General features: G+C 34.1%; 1 pseudogene; it reads right to left on the reverse strand.

The window, feature by feature from the left end:
* Positions 1-1,760: 1,760 nt before the first annotated feature.
* On the reverse strand, positions 1,761-2,227 carry LOC144253372 (AP-1 complex subunit sigma-3 pseudogene; annotated as a pseudogene).
* Positions 2,228-9,861: the final 7,634 nt, after the last annotated feature.

The following is a 9,861-nucleotide window of genomic DNA, read 5'->3' on the forward strand; positions in this document are numbered from 1 at the left end:
ATAAACTTCAGTCTGATGCCATAATTGCAATCATATTATTAATTTGAGGAAATAGTTAAAAGCCCAGTGATTATTCCATATACTCATCTGAACTATTTCCTTTAAATAATGGTTATATTGGGGAATTGGTCAAGTCAGCCCTCTGTTCTTGACTCCCATCTTGCCTTTTTCCCTGAAGCACTCTCCTGAGATGACCCACAGAGGACGTATTTCCATCATGTTCTATGAGGGGGGTGCCATATGGAATCTGCTGGCTTGCCTTAAGAAAAGCACTAGGAGGCACTGACAGCTCCACTATGAGCGATACCAGCCCTCGAGACTCCCATTGAAAATGTACAGGTAAGATTTCAGAGAAAGGCACCAAGACAGAACAGTGCAAGCTATTTCCCCATAATGTGTCGGATCACATTTTTGTGTTTATTTTTATTTGGTTATTTGTTTAATTTTTTTTGGTACCAAGGACTGAACCCAGGAGCACTTAACCACTGAGCCACATCCCCAGCCCTTTTTTATGTTTTATTTAGAGAGAGGGTCTCCATGCATTACTTAGGGCCTCTCTAAATTGCTGAGGCTGGCTTTGAACTCAAAATCCTCCTGCCTCAACTTAATGAGCCTCTGGGATTACAGGCATGTGCCACCAGGCCCAGCTCAGATCATATTTAATTCTACCTAGTCATGTAGAATTTACATTCCAGGAAGCATTAAGGTAATATATTTACAGTAATGACAAGCAGAAAATTTGGGGAAGGGAGGAGGAAAATCACCCACCATTTATACTGCAATGATAGCTAATAAATGCCCTTAGTAAGCCTAATAAGCAATGACTTAAAATATATTAAATTTACATTAAAAATATTTGAAATAAAACCTCTCAAGCAACTAAGAGTGCTTTTAACATAAGAGATTTTTAAAATAGTAGTAGCAATAATAATTATTGCATTGTTATTAATCCCTAATATAGTATTTTTATAATAAAGAATGTGATAGACACTAAATCTCTGGATCTCTAAAAATCTTAATAAATATATAGAGTTTGTAGAAAACATAACCTTACTGGAATGTCCCTTATATTCAATTAAAAGGTAAAATTAAAACCTCAGCCTAGGTAGCAGCTCCTAAAGCCTCAAGAACACTTGTGAAGTTCTATACATTATTTGGTTATCGTCTCTAATTCCAATCCTCAAAAAATAAATGAATTCAGAACATTAAAATAAGATACATTGTATCTGGTCTGAAATTACAGTATTATTAAGTATTTGAAAAATATCCAGCATTAGGTATGAACTCAACTATTAACATACGTTTGAATTAATATATACTTTTAAAAATTAAATATCAAGGAAAGGCATTAATAATATATACTTTACTTTAAGAATCACAGGTTATCAACAATACAGTTTTCAACCTGTCAGTAGGAGGTCAAATGCAATGCAAATATATTGCAATCATTTTTTTTCAAAATTAGCTTTAAAATATCACATGGAGTTAAAACATTGCAAACAACTATTCATCCATTGGGTTATTCAACAGTCGTTTCAAGAAACCAGGCACACAAAAAGTACTCATATATAGTATAATACAGATGTGTAGCAATTATAAATATATCATGTTAAATGACTTCAATTTGTGCTAGTTAACAAAGAATTCCTTTAAGTTATTTTTGGCATGGTGCCAGAGGCTTTGTCAAGACTGACTGTAAAGCATTGCTTGTTTGTAAATTTACAATTCATAGCACTAGGAGTCTTCAAGTAGATGTACAGTTAAAATATAGGTTTGTTCATGTATTCTTCCATTGTCTCTTGTAACATATCAGAGTCTTCAGTAGCTTTTACAGCAGTTTTCTTGGATGTTTCCTGAATTTCTCCACCTATTATAAATTCATCAAGGATAAAATATGCCTTTTCAAAATTAAAGATAATATCCAGCTCGCAGACATTTCCAAAGTATTTGTCCAGCAACTCCACATAACGGTGAATGATCTCTAGTGTCAAAAGCTAATTGTCTTGATTTTCTACTGCACAGCAAAAATACAAACTAGCATACACCTTTTATAAACAAGTTTTAGCTCCTTCCAGTCAAGAAAACTGCTTGTCCTGTGACCACGAGAGAGAATAATCTGAACAATTTCCCGAGTGACCTTTTTCCTTTCTTTGTCGGGGAGGGTGGTGTACCCTTTCTGCAGCCGCAATTTCCCTTGTCGACTGAAGAGCAATATGAAATGTATCATGGTGACCCAGCCGCCACGGCCCCTGTCCTGAAAGCCACTACCATTTTTCTTTACCAATTATCACCATCTCATACTCTCACATTTTTCTTTCCTTCCTAGATGAGATTTCATGGAATTGCCCCAAGTCTCCTCCTCTCAAGATGTCTCTATCACTTTGCCTGTATTATTTATTAGGAAAAAAATGTGAACTCTATTTAAATATAAAGCCACACCACCGTGAAGTATACCTGAGTAGCCAGTATTTCTGGAGCTAATCTGACTACTGTCTGGAGAGGTTCCACTTAACCACATAGCTTCACTTACTACCTGGCCATTTGGCAATGTCAGGAAAACCCATAGAATTTTTTCTTTCCACTCCTCTAAATAGATCATTATTTCACACTTTCCAATCATTTTCTACTTCAGTGTCTCTTATCATTTTCAGCTGGTAATCATAGCTGACAGCTGATATGCACAGATTGAATTATTGTGACATACATAGAGGCACAGTTTGCATCTCCCTTTAATAATGATTTGTAAGCTTCTTGCTTATATATATAGGGTAAGACAGAGAGTCCCTGCTTCCTATAAAAACCCAACCCCTTTCATGTACTTAATGGTTCTGTTCCTGCAGTGGCTTTCCCTCCATCCACACCTCCAATCTCTTCTGCCTGGTTGGTTTCTCTTCTACAGAATCAGATTCTAGCAACACTCCAAGTGAGCCCTTCTTCCTTTTTCTTGTTGTGTCTCTGGTTGAAGCCAACTTCTATGCAACTTTTACTGGAAAACCTCTTTGAAGAGTTGTCTTCTGAAAGTTCCGTACTTTGAATCTTCCTTCCCTCCATTAATGGCTTCAATTTGGAAAGGAGATGGTGGAGTTAATTTGCAAATTTGAAATGTTGATAAATGTTGCAAATCTGCCTTCCATTAAAATTATATTAATTATCACCAAAAGGGCTTATTCCCACCATATTCTTGTTATATCAGAAAGTTAATACAAACGTATGCTCTCATTGTGTGGCAAAAGCTCTTTAATATGGTATTAGACTTAAAAAGATTTTTTAATAGAAATTAAATTAAAATTTGGAAGGATTTACATTCATATACTTTTATTTACTTCAATTTTTTTTTTACACTTGGGAGGGAAAAAAAATAAAGTAAATCCACAGAATTTATTTTCAGTTTTTTCTACTCATTTCTGAAAATAATAGCACAAATTCAAGGAAGAGTATCCACGTATATTCAGTTCCATTCCTCTCTGCATTATTCAGCATATAAACTGCATTTATCAATTAGAAATTCATATTTTCTCTAACAAGAATTACTAATTCATTCTCCAATTACTTTCATGAATTTTGCAAGGAGACATATGTATTCTTGATATTTTAATCTTGAGGTGCAAAAATATTTTAAGAAGTCAAAATACTTACTAAATTTATATTTCAGTGTTCTCTGATGCATATTAGTAATAGTACCTGTCAATTCACAAATTACAAAGGATGCTTAGTATAATTGATGAATTTTTCAATAACTCTGAAGGACATTAACACAATAGCAAATAAAGTTTTGCTTGGTGACCTGAAGAGCTGATGGTGCCATCTGTGGATCCTTTAATTCATTTTTTAATTGAGCAAACTTTACAATTTAAACCTTTGGTCAAATAATTAAACATAAAAACTGAAAACAACCCTTGAAAATAATTTAAACATCACAATTTCATCATCCTTTAAATTCAGAATTTCTTTGTGAAAAATCCAGCTTCATAAGATGTTCAGCAAATGATAATATTTGTGTCTCAGTAATTTATAACATTTAGTAAGTCTCTTTTTGAGATACAACAAAAATTTCCTTTTCTATTAGTGGACCGTATCAGAATACCAAAACACTCTCAGAAGGACATATGTTCAAGTTCACAAAATAATGACAATGATTGACAGTGAGGATTTTCAGGAGGTTCTTTTAGCCAAAGCATTTGGTTATACAAACCTTCTGTGATTGATATACTGGTAAGTTGTACAGCTCTTAAGACAACAGAAGCGTAAGCCACAGAGGGAAATCATTAAAAAGTGACAATTTTAAGTGCTAATGAGACTGTGAAGCAAATGTAAGGATGTTAAAATTATTCATCTGTTTGAAAGTTAGTTTTCTCTTAGTAACCAAAGTTAAAGATGTGCATCATTTCCCGTTACTCAGAGATTCCATCCCTAAGGATACACCCACAACCGGTGGTTTGATCTGGACTATGAGGACAAACATTCTATGGTAGTACTGTTTAAATATTAAAATACATTGAAATTTTAAAGTACATCAGAGAGTTGAAAGAATAAATAAAGCATAATTGGGGGGAGTTATGAGGAATTGAATTCAGGGGCACTCAACCGCGGAGCCACATCCCCATCCCCATTTTGTATTTTATTTAGAGACAGGGCCTCACTGAGTTGCTTAGAGCCTCTCTGTTGCTGAGACTGGCTTTGAACTCAGGATCCTCCTGTCTCAGCCTCCCAATCTGCTGGTATTACAGGTGTGTGCCACCACCCATGGCATAAAATTTTGATTTGATATAGTTAATACAGAAATATAAATCTCACACAACAATAAAAATGAATTCAACATAGCTATATGCAACACTAAACTTAATAATATCAGGAGTACTGAAAACAAAAGTTCTGAATTTCTAAGATTAGATAGAAAATAATTCCACTCACATGATTATAAAAAAATCAAGAAGTATCTTGTTTAGGCATATGAATATATGTGAATATATATATGAAATTCTTAATGTAAACAAGAGAAAGATAAACAGAAAATTTAGAAAACTGAAGTAAAGGATACAAATGTTAGCATGAAGGGTCAGATTGTCTATTAACTTGTCTATTAACTCATCCGTCTGTGTTGCAAGAAACAGAAAAGGCCAGTTGAAAGCGTGAGGGTGGATAAGCATGTAGTTAAAATCTAAAAATATAGAAAAGCAAATAATGATGCATAATTTGCTAAGGTTTTTGCATCTCTACCTTACACAAAGCATAAAAGAGTATATTGTCCACTCTGCTAGACATGTCTTTGGGTATTCTCAGGTCCTATCTCCTTTTGGACTTTAATGTTTATATTTTTGAAATACATTTTTACAAATTTTATTGACCAGTCTTCCATGACCACTGGATTTCTGTTAGGTCCCACTAATAGAAGACACTAGAAGGAAGCAGAACCTTCTTTCTAACTTCAATACCATGGTTGTTGGATGGGGAGTGGGGAGATTCTTGACTAAGGAACCTGAGTAAAGGACACACTTTTGGTAGGTTCCAGCTTTGATGGGCATGACATCCCTTCAACAATCCAGGATGGTGGGTGGCAACGTCTCCAGGAGCACACCACAGGTCCCAGGGAATGGGCTCTAGTCAGCTGGTTTGAGCCTTTTTGCATCCAAATGTCTTTTATTCTTCCTTTTGGTTTATTTAGATCCTTCCAATACCACCTACTACTGTTTGTTTTTCTTGTTCTTCTAAAATGTAAGTACCAAATTCCTCATATTAAAATAATTTTTTAAAAAAATAATTGGGTTGCTTTTTAAATTTTATTTATTAACCTCAGACTCATCCATTGCCATTATCATTTCCTGTTCTAGTTTTGCTAAGGTTTTTGCATCTCTACCTTACACAAAGTGAGAAAGGAAGCCACTGTCTGGAATCAAGAATAAGAATTTGAGGGTAGAAATAGAAACTTGTGAGTGCTTTGTGGAGATCTTCTCAGGGTTACCTCATCTTTTAAGTATTGTGAATTTCTAAGAAATAAACCTTGGTACACTGTATATGTCTACTCCAAAGCAATCAGTTGAAATAAAGTTGATGTTAATTCTTACAGTGTGAGGTTGAACTTTTAAACATCTAATTGAATTATCTTTCACGAGAAGTTTATTTTCAATTCCAAGAAATGTGACTTCTTGGTAGAATGATGGTTGAAGTGGGCAGACGGCTTCTAATTCTTCCTAAATTGGATCTCTATGCTTGAGAATATTGTTTTATGCAAAAGAAATTTGAGGGCATTATTAAACAGGAGTTTTAAAGTTTTAACTATTAAAAAACACACCACTTTTTCATGACAATAATTGGTGATTTGTGAATTTCTCCCTTGAGGCACTGACAAGCAGGCATGAAATTTATAAATGATTGCCACTATTTTTGAATAATCCATTGCAGGACAATGTTTCAAACTATTTTAAAAATCCAATCCTGCTTAAATTGGTAAGTGTTGAATCCCAATGCCTATAGTTGTAGTTTTATTCACAAAAGCAGGTTAGGTTTTAAAACAAATGGTTGAATATTTTCATTTCTTCTGCTGTCTTCCAACATTAAACAATTAAATATACCTACCTATTTCTTCAAGACAAATAGAAATAGGGAAATAGGAAAAAGCCATAATAAAGTTCTATTTGTGGGCAAATGTTGGGAAAACATAAAAAAACATGGACTTTCCTCAGTCTGATACCTACTTCTCCACTCACAGAGTCATCCAAAAATAGTGTGCATGAGGGCATATCTCCAAAGGAATGTATCTATAAAGACATTCTGGAATTCTCTCCAAGTTCATGAAACTCTAAAGATGTAGGAGGCTCAAACACAAATATTTCTGAATTTTCAAACCTTATATTGCAAATTAAAACTTTCAGACCATAAAAATCACAACAACAACAACAGTAACAGAATGTGAGGACCAATGAATACAAAATAGCCTAACTTGGGCTAGTGGCAGAAGAAATGTGTGCTTATAAGTACAATTGGATAATTTGACTCTCATTGGATTCAGCTTCAAAATAATTCACCTTCCAAATAATAATGTCAACCACTCAGACCATCAAAACTTTCCATTATACTTACATTGTTTCTGTAAATTTGAAGCCAAAAGCAAGAAGTCAAAACATTGAGAGAACATGGTCTATCGCTGTGATATCTGAGTTGGTAATTGTGCTTTCACAATATCGATTTGGATATGTGCTAAATAGTGCAAATACAAAAATACCGCACATCTGCCATCTTTCCCATCTCCTTCCTCATTACCCCTTTTTCTATACCCATAATGTGGATTAGTTCTTGTTGGGGATGTCTGGGGAAGACTTCACATATTGGGTTGTATTTGAACTTCATCTTTAAAAACATTTAGGACCCTGACAGTGTGGGAAGAGGGAAGACAAACCAAACAGAATGCACACAAGGGAACATAGGTGAAGGAACAGAATGCTTTTACAAAAGGACAAAATGCTTGACTGTGAAATATGTGAGACACTCGATGCAGGCAGAGAACAAGAATATAAAATGCTTAGCTTCTCAGGTGGGTGCCATGGTGAATGCCTGTAATCCCAGGGGCTTGATTGGCTGAGGCAGGAGGATCATGAGTTCAAAGAGAGCCTCAGCAACTTTGTGACACACAGACTCTAGAGAAAATATAAAAAGGGTTGGGGAATGTGGCTCAGTGGTTAAGTGCCTCTGAGTTCAATCCTTGGTACCAAAAATAAAAAAAAAAGTAAAAATAAAAATAAGGAATTTAAAAAGAAAATACTTAGCTTTTCATTTAAGATCAGTTCATAGATTTGGACAACAATAGATAAAGCAAGGATTCCTTCAAGAATATTTTAGCTGTTCAGGAATGATGAAAATCTCATGGCCGAAGTAATTACCAATAAGGTTCTAAGACAAATAAACAAAACAATTATTTTTTTTTTAATTGTTATAGTTCCTGATAGGAATATTTCATAGTCACTGGCACCTACATTCTTTCTGAAGCAATAAATATAATAGAATGTAACAGAATGAGCATGGGAAGTGTAAGGCAAGGGACAGAGAAACAAAATAGTATTTGACATCATAACTTGCCTGTCTGCATCCTTGGAAGAAGTGGGATAACCCATAGAAAGACAAAATAAATGTTTTCTAAAGTAAACATTTAAGACCATCAGAATACGTCTAATAATCAAAATTTAAGACTCAGTATCTCTTACACTTATGATAACAATATACAAATGCATATTCTGATGCAGTTCTCTTGAAGCTAAGAATGATATGCAATTATTTTCTTTTTTCATGTCAAGTTTCTGAATGGAAATGCAATTTATCTTTTGTGTTCAAAGAACTTTTAGAAGGTTTCAACCATGCATCCAACACATTCTTCTAAATCCTAAGTATAGCTCAGAAAAGAATAAACCTACATGGGTCATTATTTTTTTAATTCAAAATCTGAATGTCCCTACATTTTTAATATCCCAGAATGTCATGAAAACAGAGTACTGCCCCATGCCCCTTTTCTAGCTTAGCTTTTCATTGGTGTTCATTTAAGTTCAGGAGAAATTATCCTGGCAATCTAAAGGAATTTTACTCTCTTTCCCCTTGGGTAGAAGTAAACACAAATCATTTCTTTTCCATGGAAAGAACCAAGACAGTTTTTTTTTCCTCCCGTGTCAGTGAATAAAAAAACTTTAACATGGTTCTCCTAAATCAAGCATGCTTTTTTGTCACTAAAACTAGCCATTACTTATAGTTGCATTGACAAACCCAATAAACCTGGCAGAAATACAAGTAGAGTATAAAACAAATTGAATAAAAACTGACATAATCATGCTAGATTTTTACTCTTTTAGAAAAGTAAAAGACAAATTGTGAACAGCCACTTAAGAGAAATTATATTAATCTATTAGAGAAAAACCCCTTTATTTTAGCATGAAACTTTTCTGCCTTTATTTTTTCTATCTCATTTACTCTACATTAGAGATATTCTTTATTTTGTGAATCACACACATATGGTCTATAGCCTTTTTAAAAATATTCTTTCCACACAGTATTGAAGCCCACTGTTCTTTTTTCCTTCACTCTATTATCCATATTTATATAAATGCTTTCAAAAAATGGAACATATATAATATCATTCTGTAGATTTTTGTGTCTTTGTATTTCTCCAAATTCAATGACTTCTCTAATAACCTAACTTATTTTACCATCTAATTTTAGAACCCATATGATGCTGAAGTTTTACCCTAATACAAATAAGTGTTCCACATGTGTACATAGACATTAATGAAAAGCTAGTATTTTTCTTAATTCTACACAGATAGTTACACATTCTTGCTAAGATTTTAAGTGGTTAGATTAAAAACAAACAAACAAACGACAACAACAACAGAAAGAGGGCAGTCAATAGAAGCACAGGGGCTCAGGACCTGTCTCTTGGTCCCTCTGTATTTGTTTTACATCCTTAAGTATCTGCTACAGGGAAGTGATGAGCTGGCGTCATTAACATTCTGTTAGCATGCATGAAGGATTTACTTCTTCCAATAGTGCAATCAGACCATGAGAATCTCAAATTTCCTCTTTGGTACTCAGAGAATAACAGAACAGTCACTCCAACAAATACTCGGAAACTGTGAACTTTAGCGCAGGTTAATGAGACTTCAAAAAGCGTTCAGTGAAAGCGATGACTGAAAAATAAAGTATTTGTGGTTTGCTCAGGTAGGAGTTGAGTTGCCCTTTTATGTATTTTTCTATCTGTATTGTTTTGCTTTCAGGGATTTGCACTAAAGCAATCCATTTGTTGTTGCAAATCAAGCTAGAAATATTATAGAATATATATATATCTTTAGTGATTATTTGAGATCTATAGAATTTCCCTCTTGA

This window comes from Urocitellus parryii, chromosome 1 (assembly GCF_045843805.1).
Source record: "Urocitellus parryii isolate mUroPar1 chromosome 1, mUroPar1.hap1, whole genome shotgun sequence".
In the NCBI taxonomy this organism is placed as follows: domain Eukaryota; kingdom Metazoa; phylum Chordata; class Mammalia; order Rodentia; family Sciuridae; genus Urocitellus; species Urocitellus parryii.